We start from the raw sequence: 22,467 nt of genomic DNA, 5'->3' as shown, positions 1-22,467 counted from the left end.
AAAAGTTATTCACATTTTAATCACCTTTATGACTTATGGGCTGCCCCATAAGTCATAAACTGTGGAAGTTTATCTTATCTTATTTTGTCTTACTGTTAATGTCAAACTACAGGGCGGTCTGTAGGTCATGGGTTAAAAGGGTTTAAAATGTGAATAACTTTTTGATTATTAAAAAATCTTCAGGTTCTATATTTCACTATAATGAAAATAATTATTAAATAAAAAAAAGTTATTAAATGTTTAAACCCCTTCATGACTTATTGGCCACCCTGTATTAGGCAGATTGTCCTCTTCTATATACAATCATGAATTCTTTAGGAAGGTCTTCAGTGCACCATTCCAAATGTGAGAATGATTCTCATGTTTTAAATGTGAGATGGAATGAAGATTTAGGATTTATAAAATATTAGTTGACCAGAAGAGAAGTAGTGTTTTGAATGAAAAGTAATGCTAAGTTTTTTAGAGGCTGAGGAAGCCTCTAAAAATGGATGAAATTTGTTTATTCCAGGATAAGTTAGATATTGCAAGTCAACCCAAGAAGAGGAAACTGACTTTGACTGGAAATCAGAATATAATCAAAAGTAAGAGGGAGTGAAGTAGAATTTCTTATTGGTAATAAGACAGGATAAAAAAAGTTTTACTAGGATAAAAAGTTTTACTAGGAAAAAAAAAAAGTTGCTTTCACTTGTTTCAGTGCTATTTCACTAAGTTTTCTTCATCCTACTTGAGAATGGTGATGCCATCAGTGTTTAATACATTGGTTCTAGAATATCTTGAAGAAGCTACAGTCTTGAAGAAGTGGAACAGTGCTGTCGTCAGCAAAATGATGAATAGGGTTTGATGTTAGAGAAAATCATTGATGTAATAGGAGGGAGAGTTTGTGAGTACGGAACTCTGGACACTCCAGCATTGATAAAGAAATATGATGGGAGGAAGCCATCCATCATGACATGCAATGGGCAATCAGAAATGAAGCTGGCAATCCAGTCAAAAAGGACATGAGAGAGGTCATAAGATGGCAGCTTCTTGAGAAAGTCTTGATGTCATACAAAATTAAATGCCTTGGAAATATCAAGAGCAACCACATGAATTTCTCCAAATCTTTCCATACTGTCCAAAGGTAGGTAAGATTAGTGAAGAGGTCTTCTACACAATGAGAGTGACAGGATCTGTATTGGCGATCAGTAATTAACTGATGGATCTCCAGGCAGTGAAGAAGCTGGTTGTTGATGACTTTTCTATCACTTTTGAGAGTACTTAGCAATTGGGGATTCATTTAGGAATAGTAGATCAGGTTTTTATGCGTATGGTTTGTACCCTGATTGTTGGTGAAATGGGTGTGGAAGTATTTGTTATTATTGGATGAAATTTTGGTGTTATTTTGGGGTATATTTTTGTTATTTTTTTGAATTTTTAAAAAAATTTTTATATTTTTAATTTTTTGTGAAACTTTTTTGTATCCACAGTGGCATCAGTATTTGTTTAGTTATCTTACATGATAGTGTTGGTGCAGGAACCTTAAGGAACAGGTAATTGAGGTGAGTTACCTGTGCTCATAATTGCCACACAGGAAGTGTCCAAATTGCATGCCTGGCCTCAACAGTGTCCCTTGTGTGCTACTATACTAGATCCCCCCCCCCCAATCCTCTAGGTATGCCCTTTTAGAGTAAGCAGCAGGATTATTTCATTTGTACATAGTAAGCGTACTGAACATAGTGGCAATTTTCTCTCTAGAGTGGTGTCTCAGTCGCATCATTTGACTTTACTGAATTGTTTATTAGATTATTGCTGGCATTCTTCAAGAATGACAATGTTGGGATTATGATCTTGCTATATCCCAGTATTGATTTGCAGACATGTTGTCCCAAAACTGTTAACCACCTAACCAGCCATTATGGATAAAATATGTATCCTCATATGCTTTGTATCCATCATATATTTCAATGTAATATCAATGGTATTACAATTTTAATATGCACTTCACATCCATGATAACCTTGGCATCTGTAGACATCTTGGCTGGTAGTGTGGTTAATGATGTTAATTATTCATGATGTGAATAATTAACGAACAAATAAATTCTGAAATTGTATCCTGGACCCGATTATATCACTGTAATTTTTGATTAAAATTTACGAAAATATACCTAAAATAGTTCGTTATTTTTTGATGTATCATGAATCAACTTACGATTAATTGTTGAGTTCCATGTAAAAAATATTTGTATAAGCAGGACTAATCCGTAGATAGCATTATACTGTAAAGCAGTTTTCATTTGTTTTTCATTTCCTTTTCGTTTTATTCACACTTTATTCAAAAAAACACTTTTTTGGAAAGGCGCCAAACATTAATCGCACACACAAGAAAAAGACTAGGTGCCAGCACTGGTTGGACATATATAAAATTGAAGATCTTTGTGCTTTCTTTTCACAATATCAGTTAGAATACTGATTTAGGGAACCAAGGTGCTACAATTCTTCAAGAATGTGGTGTATTTTATTTTATTATTTATTTTTTTAGGACGTTTATTTTCTTGCTGACCATTAACTCATTTAATGCTTGATTTTTATGCAGATTATCTTAGTGGTTTTGGTTAGTCTGAATGTTAGAGTTGATTAGCACATAATTCTTTGCAAAGAAAACATACTTATGTGGGTTTGGTTGTCAAATCTTCAAGAGTTCTGTAGATATTAATCAAGAGTAATAATGAAGAAATATGGTGCTAATCTCCTTGAAGAACTCCTGGAAATAGGAAAGCTTTCAGTTATCTCTCCATTAATCTTTACTCTAATATTATAGTTCTAGTATATTTCTGTTATTGCTTTAATTATTTGCAAGAATATGTCATAATTTAGAATTTTGAATATCCTTTGTCCATTAATTGAATCAGTGGCCTCGGAGAAATCTGTGAGATTTAAGATTAAAGGAAAATGTTTATCTTTTGCTCCTAAGATAGTAGATGTGTCCAACAGTATTTTTGATTTTCAGGAAACCTACTTCATTTTGAGCTGAGGAGGTGTTATATATATTGCTCATATATATATATATATATATATATATATTATTCCTGCTTTACCAAGTCTAGTTGAGCAGCATTCTGTTAGAAATTTTTAATGGTAGGAAGTACTGTAATTTTCTGAGTTGTTTAGTTCAGTGTTTCTTAAGCTATGTTCCATTGAAGGTTCTGAGAAAACTAGTAGGAGTTTCTCTGAGCATACAGGGTACCCTGAGAATCATTAATAACTTCAATATGAACACAGCATCTGGTTCTGATGATATCCCACCTATTGTGCTAAAGACTTGTGCTCTATTTATAAGTCGTATTAGATGTAATTTCTGAATAAACCTTCAGTGAATGGGTTAAAATAATAGTTTTTATTAAATGGACTTATTTCTAGAAAATTTATATTATTTTGTTATCATTATCAGTTTCCTGTTGGAAGTTTATTTTCCAAATGGAAAATAAACTTCCAACAGGAAACTTTAGACAAATAAATTTAGTTTAATCCTTTTATCCAAGTGTAAGCAAACAAAGTTTGCACCTGAAGTATCTTCAGGACTGAGGCAACTCGTGGTAAAGGTGGACTAAGCTCTCATCACTCCTTGTCTCAGTATCTCCCATAATGCAAAGCACATCTCTTTGCAGACATGTATAATGCTATGCATTAAGGGAAGGGCCACTACCCAGACCGGTTTCGACCTTTATTGAGGTCTCGTCAGTGGAGCCAAACTCAGAAGTGGTGATACTAAGGCAGAAGCAATGGAGAAGTCATATTTACCTATACGAGTTGCCAAAAGGTGTACCAACTTATTATTATATTACTCTGTATTTAAAGAAGGTGTTTGGAAATTTATTTTCCACTTGGTTAGACTATAATAAATTTAGTTTAATCCTTTATCCAAGTGTAAGCAAACAAAGTTTGTGCCTGAAGTATCTTCAGGACTGAGGCAACTCGTGGTAAAGGTGAACCATATGAAAGAGTCACTACCCAGACTGGTTTTGACCATAAAGGTCGAAACCGGTCTGGGTAGTGGCCCTTCCTTTAATGCGTAGCATTGTTCATGTCTGCAAGGAGATGTGCTTTGCATTATCGGAGATACTGAGACAAGGAGTGATGAGAGCTTGGTCCACCTTTACCACGAGTTGCCTCAGTCCTGAAGATACTTCAGACGCAAACTTTGTTTGCTTACCCTTTTATTAAATTTATTATAACATCAGTTTCCTGATATGTATCCTCAAGGGATGTTCAGGCTATTGCAACATCACTACATAATTAAGTTTACATTATTATTCGTCTCCTGTCCACAGTTTTCTTCCAAATTAGTCTGTTATTTGACAGCACTTCAGTATTGTCATACCTAACATTTCATGCTTCTAAGCCACTTGTGACTGAATCAATCCACCTAGACTTAGGTCTTCCTCTGAGTCACTTTCCTGATTTCTTGCCATCAAACACCTGTTTTGCTAACTATCCTCATCCATTCCATTTAAATGGCCATATTACATTTGATTAGCTCTGCATACACATGCTAGAATGCTAACAATGTCAAGTTCCTTTCTAACATATTCATTTTTAATATGATTATACCATTGATGACATGTATTCAGTCCTGTAATTTTTCTCAGAACCCTCATATCTGTGGTCTCTACTCTTTGATCGAGTGCTTTATTTCTAACCCAAGTCTCAGATCCATAACTGGTTTGCACTTTGCCTTGCATACCACTAGTTAGGTGTTTTGGCTAACTTCCCTCTTATTCTATATAAATTTATTCGTCTGGCTACTCACCATACCAGTTTTGCTTATTCTGTTCTCTATTTTCCTATTTAACTTGCCATCTACACTAAAAACTGTCTCAATAGCTGAAATATTTTACTCATTCTCTAGGCTCTCCATTCAGAATGCAGCTGAAGTTTTCATGCTTCTGCCTATTTTCATAGTTTTGGTCTTTTCACTGATGATTTTCATGCCACATTGTTACAGCTGTTATTCAATTTATTTAGAGAATCCTGGAGACGTGCACTAAATGTGTTTAGGAGTACATCATCATCTGCATAAGACAAAGAGCTAAGTTTGACATCTCCAATTCTAATATCAGGCATAATGCCACTTTCTTTCATAATATGATCCAAAAAGATGGTGAATTAGAGTGGAGATAATATGCATCATTATCTTACTCCTGATGTAATGTAATATTTCTCATATTAATGTTTGCCCTTTTTTCATCTAGATATAACCTGCAAAATTGCATGCACTAAATTTGCTTAAATCTGCATAACAAAAATCCATCACTGTTTGCATGAGTTCAAGTTACTGTACTGTCTAGAAGACAGTAGGCACTCCAGACAAATTTACCTCTGCAGCTTGCTTACAGCAGTGTCATTTCACCCAAATGGTACAGGCTAAAAATAACCAAGTTTTACTGGTTAGAGTAATATTGGAGTGGAGTCATTCTAGAAGTTACTAAATAAAATAAGTGACAAATATGATTATCATATGATTAATTTTTGTGGTATGTTTGTTCAAAAGTTGACTATAAATTGGAAATTCTGAAAGAAAAATTTTGTGGGTGCAGTTGCTAGACATGTGCACTCCCTTTTTTGGCGTCTGCACAGCTTAGTGGGAACATTGCTCCTATATGGGGTTGATATATTAAAAAACAAAAAAAAGTACAGGAGAGTACATTAGCCAAGATAAGTCAGGAATTCTACTCTGTAGATCAAAAAATGATTACTCCTGATATATTGGCACACAGGAATATTAAGTCTTATTAGCAACTTGGTGGTTGTGCTGTCATGCCAGGCAGTGAAAACCACTTTTTAACTAAAAACTTACTAATATCCATGTTCCAGTAATTCATATCCATAGCCTGGTAGAACAGGAGTAAAGGCATTACTCACTGAGCCAACTTTGTCACATAATCAACATTAGTTTATGAGCTTGATAGTGATTTGTACTTTTTCTTTTTCATTATTTTGCCATTAAAACTATATCTTAATCTTAGAAGATGGCTTAAAAATGTAAATGAAGTCTAAATGTAAAGCTTCAACTCTCCTCTTGGCAGAGCACGTGGGCAGAGGGAAATGAGTAAAATAATGGAAAGCATCTCAAAAGAGTGATTTGAAATGTCTTACAGGCTCATGGCATCAGCATGTCTGTCATTTTTAAGCAGGATATGTGCATCGTCATTATAATAAAATTGTGTTCATGAAATTGACAAAAGAAATATTTGTATTGTACCAATACAGTACTGCTGATGGTGGGTATTTAGGACTTGAAAGTCAATGTTATGATAGGATTTGTTGTAATTTTACAGTATTAAATCCATAAATACAGAAGGAACAAGAATGCTTGTTGGCCTAGTCACCAAAATTAATTGACAACTGCTATACACTGATGCACAAATCACTTTTAATAATTATGCATCTGGTAACTCGCCCACAGAATTATCTCTTTGTGTAAATAAAATGTTTGACATGGTGTAATACATTTAACGGGCATTGCTATATGAAATGTTATCAGAATATTTTTATTATTACCATCAACATCAAATTCCTTACATATACTCTCAAGGGAAGAAGTGTACAAGATCTTACTATAGTGATAGTATTACATAAAAAGTTATATCATTATAAACTTCTTATCAACAATTTTCCTTCAGATTAGCCTGTTATCTGTCAGCATTCCGATATTATCAAATCTTATATTTTTGTCTTTAAGGTACTTTTTACTGTATCCATCCATCTACATTTTGATCTTCCTCTGGGTCTTTTTCCTGTCATCCTAGCAAAGAACACTTGTTTAACTAATCTTTTCTCTCCCATTCTCTTTAAATGGCCATACCACTTAACATTAACTCTGCTAACACATTCTTGAATGCTAACAGGGGCATGTTCTTTCCTAATATCCTCATTTTTAATATTATACTGACAATGATGTCATCTGTTCAGTCCCCTAATCTTTCTCAGGACTCTGATGTCTGTGGTCTCCAGTCTTTGATCAAGAGTTTTATTTCTAACTCATCTCTCAGATAAGTTAAAATTGGTTTGAACACTGTCTTGTGTACAGCTAGTTCAGTGTTTTGACTACTTGATCTCTTATTCCACATAAATGTATAAGCAGTTAACCTTTTTAGATCTTTTAATTCTTCGCCAACCAGATGGCAACCTACATTTCTCAGTCTATAGGAAGAAGACTCATACAGGCCATTATATCCATGCTGAATCTCATCACCATCCCAGCCAAAAGGCGGGAACTATTAAAACACTGGTTCATCGGGCCCACCCCTTTTGTTCTTCGGATGAACTATTACAGAAGGAATTGCAATATATAATTTCCTCTTTTTTTTTTGTCTAATGGATATAAGAATTCCTTCATCAAAAGAGCTTAGAGTAGTTTTGATATATCTTCCTCTTCAATTACAGAAGAAATAATGCGTATTCCTGTCCCTTGTGTGCAAGGCATTAGTTGAATGCATAGCAGAAGTTTTAAAACCACTAAATATTTTTGTTGTCTTTCGACAATCAGAAAAATCTCCACTTTTCTTACTTCTCCCAAGGTCAAGCTTCCACATCTCAGTTATCCGGGTGTGTGTCCACCAGATTCCTAGCTCTTGTGGGTTATCTTATTTTAGATAAACAGAAAGATCTGCTTTTATTTGGCTGCCTTATATTTAATACTTTGAACCTGAACAGTCTGGACTTGCAGAGCATGCCATCAACACTAGACATAGAGTTCATTGGAAGAAGACAAGAGTCCTTTACAAAAGTCACTTCCTTATGGAATGGCTTTATAAAGAAATATGTGAAACTTTACTTCACTCTCCTAACTTAAACTCAGATCCGATGGTCTACATCTTTCCCTTTGTGGCAGATAGTACTTTTTTAAATCAGCTAATCTGTCCTAACTTTTTTAATTGTATATGTGTATGTATATATATACATATATATATATATACATACATACTAGGGGGAGGGGGGGCTATGGTGCCCAACTCCCCCTCCTTGAATTCTGATGACTTGAATTTTGAAGACTCGATACTCAGGGTAGCCCCTGAGTTTCAAAATGTTTCAAAAAAAACGTTTTTTGAAACGTAAAAAGGCTTATCATTTTATATATATATATAATTTATTTATTTATCTTTTTTTTTTTTTTTTAAATAAATTAGGAAATTTAATGACTTTTTTTATCTTACATTAGCTACTTAGGTGGTGCCTTTTGGAATTGTCAGTTATTGTTTAATTAGCTTTTTACATGTACTGAAGATGCCTGTGATACTACTAATAAATTCTACTAATAAATAATATTTTGCATGAGTTAATTCCATTATAATTTTAATTAATGTCTACGCACGGTATTTCCTTACTGAAGCATCAAATGGAGACTATTTATTGCTTGATACAATGTCTCAATTACACCATATAACTGGATTGTTTGAACAGCTTTCCTCTTGGCACTTTACCTTCTACAAATATTCTTATTGTTATCTGAGACCTCCAGGAAGTCAAGGACTCATCGAGGGATGTTATAAATCTCCCAAACCAGCTATCATACCTTCCCTTAAATTCATTCACACTAGATGCACTCATTACCCCTAAGGGCAAATTATTCCACTCACTCACTGCTCTCTTGGAGAAAAACCTAACTCTTACCCCTTTCTTGACTGCAAATAAATTTAACTTTCATGGATGTCCCTGTGTTCTCTCCCCACCTTCCATATAACGAAAAATTTCATCAGTTGATATTCTATAATACCCATTCAAAAGTTTATAGACCTCTGTGATATCACCCTTCTTTCTTCTGTTAACCAGAATCTGCAATCCACATACTCGCAATCTGTCCTCATAATTTAAATCCCATAATCCAGATATAATCTTTGTAACTCTTCTTTGTATCTTTGGAACCCAGGAGACCAAATCTATGCACAATAATCCAGGTATGATCTTATCAAAGCCTTATAAAGAGGCAAAATGACTTCCTTATGTGTCAGGGTTCGCTTCAACATCTCAATTATCCTCTGAGTTGTATTTGCAACTCAGAGGATAATTGCTATGTAATCTTTGAACTCTAAATTCCTATCCACCAATATGCCAAGATCCCTTGCCTCTTCACTTTCTTGTACCATAAACCTGCTAATATAATATGCCACTGGAAATTTAATCACATCGGAGTGCATAACTTTACACTTACTAACATTAAATTTACAGCCATTTTCCAGTCTATTCAAATAATTTTCTAATTGCTGAATATCAGTAGCATCCTTGATTGCCCTGCCTATCTTCGCATCATCGGCAAACAATTGCACGTCTGATGGATGTTAGATCCTTGTTGATGTCATTAATGTATAGATTAAACAATAATGGCCCAAGGACTGAACCACTAGTCACCTTAAATCTGCAGATTCACACCCACTGTATACCACTTTTTGACATCTGTCTGTCAACCATCCACTGATCCAAGTCAAGAGTTTATATTCAAATCCCATATTCTCCAGTTTATGCAACAGCTTTTCGTGTGGTATCCTATCAAATGCCTTGGAAAAATTCAACATTATCATAGTGTATCCATTCCCTTTATCCAACTCGGTCATAACATTGTTATAAAATATGAGCAAATTGCTAAAACATGATCGTCCTTTAGTAAACCTGCTGTTCCCTGCAGAGTATAGCATGTTTGTCTACCCATTTCTGTATGCAAGTTCTTACCAACTTCTCTAAAATCTTCACTGCCATGCCAGAGATACTGATAGGTCGGTAGTTAGACACGTCAGTTTTTACACCACCCTTGTATAATGGAACTATCATACATTCCTTCCATTCTTGTGGTATCATTCCTGAGCTAAGACTCAAGTTATGCAAACATGTGAAAGGCATAGCCAATTCGGTTAAACATTCCTTAGGCAAATGTTTTGATATTCCATCTTTCTCTATAGACAAATTCTTATCCAAGTTATGCAACAGCTCTTCAACCTCATTTTCATGAACTTATAATTCTTCATTCAATGTAGCAGTACCACTGTTCACTATGTTACATACACCTTGCGGCATAACGATAAAAATCTTTTGGAATCCCTTTAGCTTGTATTGCCAATTTCTTTTCATACTCCGATTTAATTTTCCTCACAATACTCGTTACTTTTATGGTCTGAGCTGTATATATTTCATAACTCCTCTAACGATATTCTTTCCACATCATCTTCTTCTTGTGGATTTCTTTCTTAATAAGGTTGGACATCCATTTCACTCCCAACCTATTTATTCTTCAAACGCTAGGGATACAATCAGATGCCGCCTCATTTAAGCACTTTTTCAGAGATTCCCTTGCATTACTGACATTTTTCCTATTCAATAACTGATACCATGGGACTTAAATATACAAAACTTAAAATACAAATCCTTGTTATATTCCCAGCATTTCTCAACTATTTGCCTTAAAGTGAAAATCTGATTCTGACAACTTGTTTGGTCTGAACTCAGCTTGTTCTTCTCCAAGTTTCTCCTTCACATTTTTTCTTAGCCGTTTCTCAAGAATACTTGCATGAATCTTATCAGAATACTCATTAGAGAAATTCGTCTGTAATTCTCACATTCAGCTTTATTCCCCTTTTTATATATTGGTGCTACTCCATCATCTGGAATCCCATCCTTTGACTAAGCTTTCTGAATTATGCAGTGTAGCCACTGTAAAACTTTTATACTTCCATATGTTAGCATTTCTGGTCACATATCATCTACTCCAGCTGCCTTTCTACATTTCATGTTGTTTGTGATTGCTTTTTCTGCTTAAAATACTGATATATATTCCAGATGGTATCCCTGTTGAGTGTTTTCTACTGCCATGCTGTCACTGCGTGTTTCATTTAGCAATCTTTCAAAGTAATTACCCCATACATCAGAAATATCTTTATCTTCAGTTTTTATGTCCCCTTTATCATCTCTAATTCCTTTTACAGTACACTTTTCTCCATTTTTCTGAGCTTTTTCAATAGCCTCCAGAATATTTTACCACCTTCCTCATATTTATTATCTATGTTCTTACCAAAGTCTTCCCATGACTTTTGTTTAGCAAATTTTACATAATGCTTTGCTTTCTTACATTTTTCTTTGTATTCCCCAAGAGCACAATGTGATTTACTTGCCAGGAACTTTTGATATACTTTCTTTTTTCCTTCACTCCCTCTTTAACTTCCTGAGTCCACCATGGAGTTCTCATTTTCTATCCATGCAGATTACCTCATCACATGTCTTCCTGGCTGAATCAATCTAAGTTTTCTTTAGAGTTTTCCAATGAATCTTTAAGGTTTAATTCTTGTTTTCAAACTCTTTCAGTTTTTCTTGAATTATGTTTGTGTATTTGCGCTTACAATTCACATCTGATATCTGTTTAACTTTGATTCATTTCAAAATTCAAAACTTTTATCTTGCTTAACACTAAATGGTGATAACTTCCTATTTCAAATTCTCTTGTGTCCTAAACCATTGGAAAAACATCACTGTTCACAATAACATAGTCAGTAACTTTTCTTGTTGCTTGTTTTTTCTCTCTTCTTCTTGTCATTTTTTTATTAGAAAAAATTAGAAAATTTATGCATTGTGCTAAACACTACATAACTAAGCTAGTTTTATATCATATCATGTTTCATAAGTTAGCAGTGACGTTTATTTCTGAAATTTTCTTTCCTTTCTGTTATGATGCTAATTAGAATGGAGTAAAAAAATTTTAATTTTGCATTCTTTTAGGTAATATTCTCCATTAATAATGCTACAGCAAGCTTGTAGTGATAAGTTACTGGAGCAGATTAAAATATTTATATGTTACGAGTATTTCAACAGAGGACATGAATCCATGAAGCATACTGTGTTATGTAGGGTTATTTTTCCTAACATTGCCAGTTTTCATTATTAAAATGTTTGCACTGCCTATCATTGAGACACAAGTTTTGAAACATGTTAGGATGGTGGCAGCGTTATTATAGAAAGAGAGCAGGTAAGTTAAAAAAAATGATGTAAGGAACATGTAGACAAAACCTGAAACAATAAACTGTGGTGATTTCTATATGACTGGTTTTTATTTGAAAACAAGAGAATCTTGTAATTTTTTTTTTGGAGGGGTAGATGATATATATATATATATATATATATATATATATATATATATATATATATATATATGATTCATTATAAAGATTAGATAATACAGTATATGTAATAGCAAACACTGTATAATGAAATGATTCTGCTGTAACAAGCTATTCAAAAATTCCAGCCAATGTCTTATAGAAATGACACTGTTTTATGCTGACTGTTGTGAAATGGCATAAGTTAAAAACATTCATTATATCAAACCAAATTTCTTAATAAATGATGCAATCTATGCATTAAATTTTTAATTTGCTGAACATATCTATTTCACTTACTTTACTTATTATTTTATTTTGTTAATTATTAAAACTAGAAAATAATGCAAAGGATTTTAATTGGTGACAAAAGCTCCTAACTTTTTTTTTTTTTTTTTGCCAGTTTGATAAAATCCTCATGAGTTGGGCTAGGGTATATAAATACAGACCCTGGGATATGGAAATTTGAGATACTTAAATCTGTACTTTAATAAGAAATTCCTGAGATACACAATATTTATGGATAGTGCTTACGTGCAAATGGTATGCTCAAGTCAATTCTTAGTCCCACATACTGTATCATCCCAGTAAATGTAACTATACGGCGCTGTGCTTATTTTCATGTTTTTGGTGGTTTTTTTTCTAAATATTATTCACAATGGCTGGTGATAAACATGCCCTTGAATCAAATCATGAGCTATCTAGCAAACGTACTGCAACTGATCTAGAGATGAAATTATGGATAATAAAGAAATGTGAAGGTAGCTTATCAGGTATATCACGTGACTCAGTCTTGCAGTATCAACAATATATGCCATAATAAAGGACGACTTTACTATAGCTTCCATCCATGTCATAAGAAAAATTTCTTACAACATGGATGGAAGACCAGATCCAGAAATCTGCTTTGCAGTCTTGTGACAATACAGGCTGAGGCAAGAAAAACTTATTGCCTTTTGAGGACCTTAAAGGAAAATATTCTGAAGGAACACAGCCGTTTGCTGCAAGCATTAGTTGATTTGCACATTTTAAAATTGTGCTGGCTTTCGTAATATGCACATATCTGGCAAGGCTACTGATACTGAAGCAGCAAAAAATTTTTTGGAGTGGTTACAATCTGTGATCGACGAATATTTGCCCAAGCAAATATTTAATATGGATGAAACAGGCCTGTTTTTATCAAAAAATGCCATCTCACACCAATATTTCCATAGAGGAAAAAACTATGCCTGGACACAAAGCGCCAAAAAATAGAGTAACACTTTTGTTTGGTGGAAACGCACTCCAGAAACCCACAAGTATTAAAAGGCATTGCCAAACCAATACATCTGGCCCTTTATCAGTTCAATTCAATCAGAAATCATGGATGACTCTAGCATTGTTTAAATACTGGTTTATCAACTGCTTTATTACTGAGGTAGAAAAATATTGCAATGAAAATGACATTCCCTTTAAGATACTGCTTATTTAAGACAATTCTTCCAGCCATGCTGCCCATTTGGATGATTTCCATTCCAATGTAAATGCTGTCCACCCAAAACTACATTGTTACTGCAGCTGATGGATCAGGGTTATAGTGAACTTCAAGGTGTACTATTTACAGAGAACATTTGCCCAAGCAATTGCAGCACTGGGTACAAATCCCAAAATAACTTAGCGAATTCCCTAAGGAACTCCTTAGGGAACTTCAGAAACCCACAAGTATTAAAAGGCATTGCCAAACCAACACATCTGGTCCTTTATCAAAGAAAAATATTGCAATGAAAATGACATTCCCTTTAAGATACTGCTTATTTTAGACAATTCTTCCAGCCATCCTGCTCATTTGGATGATTTCCATTCCAATGTAAACGTTCTCCACCCAAAACTACATTGTTACTGCAGCTGATGGATCAGGGTTATAGTGAACTTCAAGGCGTTCTATTTACAGAGAACATTTGCCCAAGCAATTGAAGCACTAGGTACAAATCCCAAAATAACACTTAGGGAATTCTGGAAATCTTACAATATTTTTCATGCAATAAGGAATATTGCAAAAGTTTGGAAAGATGTTACTCCAACATGTTCTAAACTAGTGTGCAAAAAAATCTGTCTGTAATTTGTTCCTAACAACCAAAGTTTCGAAATGGATGAAACATTTGAGGAAGTCAGTGAAAAAAAAGTCATAAAACTTGTGAAACAGTTGGAAATACAAGTTGCTGAACATGATGTGGAGGAATTTATAGATTTTAATGATGAACATTTATGAAATGCTGATCTTATTGAACTGGAAGCTGTTAAAGTTGCAGATGAAGAAAGACAGGAAACCTTGGAACCAGAACCAAAACTATTCATAGCAAAAGAAATAGCTGAAGCATTTTGAGAATTGACCTCCTCTTTAGCTCGGTTTGAGAAAATGGATTCAAACATTTCCCATTTTCTTAAAGTGCAAAGAATGACTGAATACACCTTCACCTGCTGTAGAGAAATTTATGAGGAAGAAAAAGAAAGCTAATGTGCAGTGAATTTCCTGTTAATATATTGTGTTCCAGCACTAAAGGGTGGTCAGATTTAAAATATATTTGGTGTCTTCAGTGTTTAAAAATTGTCCAACTGGATATGGTGTAAAATGTGTCTTTATGTATTTAATACAGTTTGTTTATAATTTTTTTTATGATTTAATATTTTTGCATTACATATTTTTTGCTTGTGTATTTGACATGACAAAGGCTATTATGAAAGGTCAGGAGAAATCCGACTTAGGTAAATTTCGACTTGCAAAAAGAGTTGCGGAACAGTCTGTTTACATATGTCAAGGAGTGTCTATAGTTGGAATGACCAACTATACTCTTATAGAGATTTAAATGATAATAAGAGGAAGCTCTTTATGAAGTTGGACAATCAAAACTCAGCTCTCTTTTCAGTCCACACAAGTGTGGATACACAGTTATGTGGTAGTGACGAAGAACTAAATATAACACAAATTTTAAGTTATTGTAAGGGGAAACTGTATACAAAATTTAGTGATTGGTGCTGTTTATATTTAGATATACTCTGCAAGCATTCGGTTTTGCCTCTTAGGGAAAAGCAGTTGAACCTTTATGAGTAAACTGTTCATGAAATTTGGAGATTACTACTTTTAAGTTTTTGGTTTCATTCCTGAGTGTAAATAGGAGGGAAAATAAAAGCCTTATAATGCTTTAAGTTCCAATAATAGGAAGATGTTTATTAAATTTAGTAATCATAGTCCCCTTTGTTCAGATCTGTAGAAATTTCATTTGAGACTTGGTTGCAAAAAAAAAAAAAAAAAAAAAAAACATGCTTTATATTGGACAAGCTTAAAGTAACCATATGAGGAAACTATATGTTGAATTTGGTAATTGTGGCTGTTTTTATTTAGATAAAATCTGCAAGCGCTTGGTTTGGATTTCTTTGTCTGGGTCAGAGGAATGAAACATTTATAGTGCATTAAGTAATGATAAGAATGAGCTTTATATCAGCTTCAGAGACACAACTGTTATTTACATAGATGCTATTATTATTGCACTGGCACATCCATGGAGTCAGAAGCTCATCATGGGATACCAAAATACCATGCAGTATCTATCGTACTTCTTGAACCCATTAACAGACACAGTACTCACAACAGATTCTGCCAACCCATTCCATTCATTCATCACTCAGTAAGCAAAAAAAAATCTAGTCATTGAACCCCTACTACCCACACTCTTACTCAACTTCTGGATGACCTCTTATTCTGTCCTCTGTAGCCAAGGGCTCAAATACTTCCCCTACATTAGTACTATAAAACCTTTTAAGCAACTTAAATGGTTCTATCATATCCTCTCTTTTCACTTATTAAACAAATTTACAACAAACATACCCTCAATATATCCTTATAGGGAGCATTTCACAGATCACCACCTTGGTTACTCCTGGATCCTGTCCACAATATCCATTTCCCAAGAAATCCAGATGACCAGACCTGAGCACAGTAATCCCTATCTGGATGTATCAAGGCCTTATAAAGAGGAAGGATAGCATCTTGCTATCCTTCCTCTTTATATGGTAATACTATGAACTACCTTGGCAACCTTCTAAACTTCAACTCCGTCTACTACCATCCCCAATTCCCTAGCTTCATCACTTTCCTGGAGTACAGTTCGATAACTGTGGTGTACAGTTTGTAATCTATTTATCCTAAAATGCATAACTCTACATTTCTTCACATTAAACTGATACCCATTATCTTTTGCCCATGCTGACATCCTATTTAAACCATCCTGCAAGCTCTCCACATTATCTTGATTATTTCTTACCCTATCTAGTTTTGTTTGCATCATCAACAAATAACTGAATATTTCCCCTGCAGTTTATTTCTTATATCATTTATGTATAAATTAAAGAGTAGTGGTCCAAGCACTGAGCCGTGTATTATGCTATTAATCAGCTACTTTCTCCATGTTTTAGGACATTCCAAAAAATGAGAACGGTGTCACCAAGAATAATCAGACAATTGATGGAAGTGCGATTATAGTAATAAAAGTGAAGTTAAAGAGCTTCTTCTTCACCCATAGTCTGTGTAGACTATTGGAGCACTGTAAAAGTGACAGTCCTGACATTGTTTCTCCAGGTATTTCTATTGGAATCTCCTTAACTAGGTGGAGAATGAAGAATTAGTCCATTTTATAATATTATCTATCCAGGAGATTTTAGCTTTCCCCCAGTATTTTTTTTTATCCTCTAGTGCTGTTTTAAGTGAACCAATGTCAGAACACAAGAAAATGGAGTGGATTTTTCTAACCTCATCATTTGTTACATGTGCCATGTAATAATAACTAACAGTTTTCTGTAGCACTTCATCTCGAATGCCAATAATTTTTTCTCATCTTCTTTAGCAATGTCAAATTCTCGTATTCCATTTAGTAAAACAGAGTTTTACTAAAGTAACAAGGGCATCAACGAGGTAGAGAGTCTTGTTGTTAGTCGTATGTAACCTAATGACTGTAACCTCTGAAGGGAAACAGTTGCTTTACCAATGCATTCTTTAATATTATTATTATTGCTTAACACCTCCAGGGAGTCCAAAGACTCATCGAGGGAGGTCACCTACTCTACAACTCTCCATCTACACCAGTCGCAACTACCTTCATCATCTACACCAACGTCATCTACCGCCGACCACCACCACTAGTATTTTCACAGACAATCACAAACATTCATGCCCACTGCTGGATTCGAACCCGCAGCCTTTTGGCTGGAGAGCAGATACGCTAACCACTTGGCCAACCAAGCCGGGCCAATGTTTAAACTGGCCATCTCTCTGTTATACACTTCCCAAGTAAGTTACTCTACTACTTTCAGTTTATCACCATTTACTAACATTTTCATAGTTTCATACAGAGAAAAAGCTTAGGTGAAGGTTAATGAAAACGAAGAGGAAGGCTAAACATATTATTATTATTACTATTATTACGGGCAACTCCAGGGAGTCATTAGACTCATCGAGAGAGGCCCCAAATCATATTCATCACAACTATTTGACATTCATACAGTATCTATCATACCTCGCCTTAAACTCATTCACTGTCACAGCATCCACCACAGACTCAGGGAGCGCATTCCACTCATTCACTACTCTAAAAGTAAAGAACCCAGCCCTAACACCTTTACTAACCACACTTTTGCCCAGTTTCCATGGATGTCCCCTAGTCCTCCCACAACCAGCCCTCTTCTCAAAAATATCTTCTGAATTAATTTTATAGAAACCCTTCAGTAATTTGAATGTCTCAATCATATCTCCCCTCCTCCGCCTATCAACCAATTTTTGCAACCCACAAATCCTCAACCTGTTCTCATACGGTTCATTCCACAGACCTGCTATCATCTTGGTCACTCGCCTCTGGATCCTCTCCACCTCCTTCCCATCAAGAAGAAACCTAGGTGACCAAATCTGAGCACAGTAGTCTAAATGGGGTCTTATCAAGGCTCGATACAGAGGAACAATAACCTGCTTGTCTCTGCTTGTCAACGTATTCTTCAGCAACCAAGTGATTTGATGAGCTGATTTGGCCACTTTTGCAATGTGTCCCCTAAAGTTCAATGCCTTATCCACCAACACTCCTAAATCTCGTGCCTCATCAATTTCCTGGAGCACGGTTCCACCAATGCAGTAAACTGCCGCCAATCTTTTCACCCCAAAATGCATAACCTTACATTTTGCCACATTAAATTGACATCCATTCTCCTTAGCCCAGACCTCCAATCTATCCAAATCATCTTGCAAAATTTTGAAGTCATCTGCATTCACTATTGCCCTACCCAACTTCGCATCATCCGCAAACAAATGAACTGTTCCTCTCAGATCCTTTCCTATATCATTTATGAACAAATTAAACAGCAGTGGTCCAAGAACAGATCCTTGTGGCACACCACTAGTCACAGGACGTCTTGTGGACTCTACTCCTGAGTAAACCACTCTCTGATATCTCTCCGTCAACCACCCTCCTATCCATCTCACCAACCCTATGTCCATTGCCATATGCTGCAATTTACTGATTAGAATTCCATGTGGTATCCTGTCAAAGGCCTTAGCAAGGTCCAGTAGAATCACTGTAAACCCATTACCCTTATCCAGTTCAGCCGTCACTGTGTTATAATACGTGAGCAAGTTACTGAGACATTACCTACCCTTCACAAAACCATGCTGTCCCCGATACAGTATCCCATTTTCTTCTATCCAATCTTGTATTTTCATCTTGACTATTTTCTCTAAGACCTTGATAATGATTCCTGTTATGCTGATTGGCCGGTAATTTTCAACAGCCTTGGAACCACCTTTGTGCAGTGGAACTATTTTCCCTTCTTTCCACCCCCTTGGGACTGACCCAGTCCTGAGGCTCAAATTAAACAAAATGGTCAAGGGCACTGACAATTCTTTGGCCGCTTCACTTATGACACGAGCTGGTATACCATCCAATCCCACAGATGTATTGACATTGAGGTTCTGTAATAGACTGGTTACCTCTACTTCATTCATCACAATTCCAGTATAAGCTGTTGGTTCTTCCATTCCTGCAAAGTCACCACCTGGATGATATACTCTTGCAAAGTGCTCGCTCAGTAATTCCACAATATCGACTGATTCGGTTACCTCCTTACCCTCAGCATTTTTTAAGATCATTCTACCATGAGCATTTTTCCTTTTACTTGCAACATATTGAAAAAACTGTTTGGGATTCTCTTTAGCCTGCGTGGCCAATTTCCTTTTGTAATCTGCTTTTGCTTTTCTTACCACCCTTGTTACCATCCTGGCCTGTGCTTTATACTGTTCCTGTGCCTGATGGTCACCCTTCTCCTTAAATTCCCTCCAGATATAAACATATAGAAGAGGAAATTGAGTGTCTAAAGAAGAACTTAACTGGTGTAAACAAGAAGGAGGTTAATAGGAAGAAGCAAGTATTCGAGGATAATAGGGTGGTTTTATATGCTGATGCAGTCATTAAAGTTGTGGTAAATAACAAGGTACAAAGACATGTTTTCCCAACAGTACAATGAAACAATTATCTGATGCTTAATATGGAAGGAAGGAACAAGCATCAGAATTAGTGTTGTGCACAAATGACTCAGATAGTGAGACCAAGAATGTGGAAAGGGATTTGCAGGAGGTGAAGGATAATAGTGTCATTGGGAAAATGGTTATTTTGTTGCCCAGATATGATAATAGTGAACTGAAAAAGAGAGAGCAGTGATACTGAATGATACGATGGCTGAATTGTGTCTGGCAAAGGATGTTCAATTTGGAATGTTTCAGTGAATTTGAAGGGAAATTAGAATGGTGTAACACGTTCATTACCAATCACGCGATAGCGCATGATGCGAGGTCTCACCAGACGGCCGATCACGCGTTATCGCGTGGACGTCGCTAGCAAGTTTCTAAGTGGGATAGCGTCCACAGTGAAACGGCGCGTAATATTTATATTGGCCACTAGGGAAGGGATTGACTTTCGTGGAGTGGGGATGGCCGTCAGCCATTGTCTATTGTTTATGTTAGCCAGTGTGCACAGTGGCGGCGTTCAGACGATGCGATGATTTTGTTTAGTTATTCGTTGATTTAGCATGCTTGAAGTTTGGTTTTTATTTATTTTGAGTATTGTTTTTTTTTTTTTTTTTAGTAAGTTCCCTATAAATGTTGATTTTTGATAATTATTTTTTCTATTTGTACGTTATTTTTAAAAATTCTATGTGATTATAAAAGACTGATAATTAAAGTTATAATTATTATATTTAAATGTTTTTTATTTGTAAAATATATAACTTATTTGACCGACATATCACGCGATATCGCGTAATAGATATTTAGAATACATAAATCCTATGTACATAATAATAAAAGCATTTAAATAACATATTAACTTATTTTGAGCACAATAAAAACTAAATAAAAAGATAAAAAAATTTTGGCCACCACACGAAATTCCAATTTTCAGCTTGGCAATGAACGTGTTAAAGCTAATGGATCGCATTTGAATGGGTTTAGAGTTGGATATTTGGAGCAATTTTTATTTGCCTTAGCAAGTACACAGGGTCCATATGAAGTTGGCATGGTCAGAGAGAGGTTTTGATAGGCAGATTTGGTTGTTGCAGTCTGCATAGATTTTATGATAAGGTGACAAATATTCGATAAGGGAGATTCGTAACTAGTCATTTACTTGACTTTGCAAAGGCATATAATAGATTATTACCATGACAGATTGGTGTATAAGCTGCAGAAGATGAGCTTGGATAACTGATTGATCAGATGGATTGAAGATTGATTTCTGAATGATACCAGCAAGTTGTGTATGATGGAGCAGTGTCTTAGAAAAAGGAAGGTGACCAATGTCTTGCCTCAGGGTTATGTTCTTTGGTTTTGATAGACAGGTTTAGTTTTGCATCTGCATAGATTTTATGATAAGGTGACGAATATTCGATAAGGGAGATTCATATCTAGTCATTTACTTGACTTTGCAAAAGCATTTAATACATTATTACCACATTGTAGATTGTTGTGTATAAGCTGCAGAAGATGAGCTTGGATAACCGATTGATCAGATGGATTGAAGATTGATTTCTGAATGATACCAGCAAGTTGTGTATGATGGAGCAGTGTCTCAGAAAAAGGAAGGTGACCAGTGGTTTGCCTCAGGGTTATGTTCTTGGGGCCCTGCTGCTGTTTAACTTATTTGCTAATGACGTTTCATGATGTGGACTGACTAGGGATCTTCAAATGTTTACTGATGATGCAAAGTTAGGTAGACTTAGTGTTTTTTTGAACAGTTGCTGCCGTTTTGCATTCTTTGCTAACAGGAAAAGTTGAAAGTTAAAATGATACTGTATCTGTATGTCACTGTCAATAAAGGTGCTGGTAAGCCATACTGTTGTGTATCCCATATCCCCGGAAAAAAAAAAAATACTGGTAGAATTATCAAGAGTATTGTTGATATTAATTCTCTACAGGAAGATTTGAATATACTTAGTTTGGACAGATGCATGGGATTGTAGTTTTAATATTAATAAATGCAAGGTGCTATGTATTGTATTGGTGAAGCTGTGCTTCAGGAAATGAATGAGATTCAGGATCTTGATGTGATGCACAGTGGACCAAAGTTCTGAAACTGTCTTCCATAATAATTACTTGACTGCACTCATTGTTCTAATTTGCTCATGTATGTCTCCCCACATCAGTCCTGGAACCATTTGGCCACATGCTGCACTAACAAAATCATGCAGATTTATTCCATGCAAGATAGACATCTTGACTGTCATCACTGTTCTACTATACATTGGCACCATACTGACAATATACATGCTAAGCAAGTGTACAAGTTTTACTTAAATCTAAATAACTGTATCACACACCCATATAAAACAAAAACTACAATGAATTAACTTAATATGATTAACTAAATTTTATAAACATGACGTGCTTTAAAGCAGTGTTCCCAACATGACTTGCACCATTTTGTACCATTACCCAGTTATCTGCAAGATTTTATCTGCTAAGTTTTTATTTGATTTGGTTTGAGCTCCTATTATTGGGAATTCAAGCCATGCTAAAAATCTTACACTGCATTAAGTTAAAATGAAAGTAAGCTTTATACCAAATTTGAAGTTTCTATTTCTTTTCTTTTTGCATAGATACAATCTGCAAATGTTGTGTTGCAATTCCATGAGGTGTGGGGGGGGGATATAAACATTTTGATGGTTTCAGTAACAGTAAGAGGAAATTATATACCAATTTGGTGTATGTAGCTCTTTGATTAGATAAAATCAGCTGGGATTTGGATGGAACTCCTACCTAACTTACTACACAGTTGACTACCTCACAGGAA

At 35.2% G+C, this 22,467-nt stretch overlaps 1 protein-coding gene across 3 annotated transcripts in view; it reads left to right on the top strand.

The window, feature by feature from the left end:
- Scm (Polycomb protein Scm) overlaps window positions 1-22,467 on the top strand; it is a 557,832-nt gene that overhangs the window by 56,841 nt on the left and 478,524 nt on the right. For 2 of the 3 annotated variants that reach the window (XM_090396959.1, XM_090396958.1), the window contains one exon: window positions 11,739-11,985. The exons of the other annotated variant lie outside the window; for it this stretch is intronic. The gene's annotated coding sequence lies outside the window, so the exon portion shown is untranslated. The remainder of the gene's footprint in view (window positions 1-11,738; window positions 11,986-22,467) is intronic. 3 annotated transcript variants of the gene reach the window in all.

Source organism: Typopeltis vanoorti, chromosome 8 (genome assembly GCF_054136105.1).
Source record: "Typopeltis vanoorti isolate ZY-2024b chromosome 8, IOZ_Tvanoo_1.0, whole genome shotgun sequence".
Classification (NCBI taxonomy): Eukaryota; Metazoa; Arthropoda; class Arachnida; order Uropygi; family Thelyphonidae; genus Typopeltis; species Typopeltis vanoorti.
The sequence above is the reverse complement of the archived record's forward strand: the minus strand, read 5'-3'. Positions and strand labels throughout refer to the sequence as shown.